Raw genomic sequence first — 1830 nt, 5'->3', positions numbered from 1 at the left:
GTTAATGGGTGCAGCACACCAATATGGCACATGTATACATATGTAACAAACCTGCACGTTGTGCACATGTACCCTAGAACTTAAAGTATAATTTTTTAAAAAAAATGTGTCTTCTCATAATAACCATAGGGGTTATTTATCATCCTATCAAACTGGACATCATTCAAGCTGGAATCAAGGATATTGATAGATGCCATGCAAAGCTTGCAGTATCTCTCGATACTGCATCTCTTCCACCACACCTATCTGGTATTAAATTAGGTGTAATTAGCCCTGAAGAACTTCCTTCGTGCTACAGGAGGCGTGTTGAACTGAATAACAATTCTTTGGAGCCTACAAAAACATCACGCAGAGTTCAGTGGGATTTGTTAATCCAGGAGTAATTTTTTTCTAGAAAAAGTAGGAATAGACTAATCCAGCACCTTAAAAAAACATATTTAGGGCCAGGTACAGTGGCTCATGCCTGTAATCCCAGCACTTTGGGAGGCTGAGGCAGGCGAATCACGATGTCAGCAGTTCAAGACTAGCCTGACCAACATGGTGAAACCATGTCTCTACTAAAAATACAAAAATTAGCTGGGCGTGGTGGTGCCTGCCTATAATCCCAGCTACTCAGGAGGGTGAGGGAGGAGAATCACTTGAATCTGGGAGGCGGAGTTTGCAGTGAGCCAAGAGTGTACCACTGCACTCCAGCCTGGGTGACAGAGCGAGACTCCATCTCAAAAAAACAAAAAAACAGAAAACACTATCAAAAAACATATTGAGGGGATACAAGTGTAGTTTTGTTACATAGATGTATTTCACACTGGTGAAGTCTGGGCTTTTAGTGTACCCATCTCAAAAATAATGAACATTGTACCCAATAGGTAATTTTTTTATTCCTCACCCTCCTTCCACCATCCCACCCTTCTGAGTCCCTAATGTCTGTTATTCTACTCCATATGTCCATGTGTACACATTATTTAGCTCCCACTTAGAAGGAAGAACATGTGGTATTTGACTTTCTGTTTCTGAGTTATTTCACTTAGGATAATGTACTCCAGTTCCATTCGTGTCGCTACAACCATCCACCACATTTAATGAAAGGCCTGCAGAACAATAATTTCTCTTAAGACAATTTTTTTCTGCATTAAGAAAGAATCAATATGTATCTTGGGCTTTAAAATAGGTGAAGATTACAGTTTAAGATTGGATGCCATGTGGATGCTGTGAATGAATACAAGAAAACTCTAGAAACAAACAAAGCACTGGCATTTCTTGGAGGGTTAAATGTGACAAAGGGAAGTCTGACCAAAGCAACAGAAGATTTTGAGCTTGCATTACAAAACTCTCCAACTCACAGACACTTGTAGAAAGAAGAAGGTAGTTAGAAGAAGAAAAGTTTTTAAATGCTGAAAGTCACTAGAAGAAAGCTTGAGCTTTGGATGAGACTTTGAAAGATGTAAAAACTGCCTCGCAGAAACTTCATAAGTAAGTACAGAGAAAAACAAGCTGAAAAGGAAGAAAAGCAGAAAACAAAGAAAATAGAAACATGTGAAGAAAGTTACATAAGCTCTTAAAAGAGAACAAGAGACAAAGCGCAGTGGCTCCCCAAATTCCAGAATTTGGGGAAGCCAAGGCGGGCAGATCACTTGAGGTCAGGAGTTTGAGACCAGCCTGGCCAACGTGGTGAAAAGCCTGTCTCTACTGAAAATACAAAAAAGTAGCTGGGCATGGTGGTGTGCACCTGTAATCTCAGCTACTCCAGAGTCTGAGACAGGAGAATTACTTGAACCTGGGAGGCAGAGGTTGTAGTGAGCCGAGATTGCACTACTGCACTCCAGCCTGGGC

At 40.9% G+C, this 1830-nt stretch overlaps 1 pseudogene; it reads left to right on the top strand.

Moving 5' to 3' along the window:
- Positions 1 to 103: 103 nt before the first annotated feature.
- The window catches only part of LOC105549191, a 2756-nt pseudogene continuing 1029 nt past the window's right edge, over positions 104 to 1830 (top strand).

Source organism: Mandrillus leucophaeus, unplaced genomic scaffold, assembly GCF_000951045.1.
Source record: "Mandrillus leucophaeus isolate KB7577 unplaced genomic scaffold, Mleu.le_1.0 Scaffold4306, whole genome shotgun sequence".
Taxonomy (NCBI): Eukaryota; Metazoa; Chordata; class Mammalia; order Primates; family Cercopithecidae; genus Mandrillus; species Mandrillus leucophaeus.
This window is presented reverse-complemented; position numbering and strand designations above follow the sequence as displayed.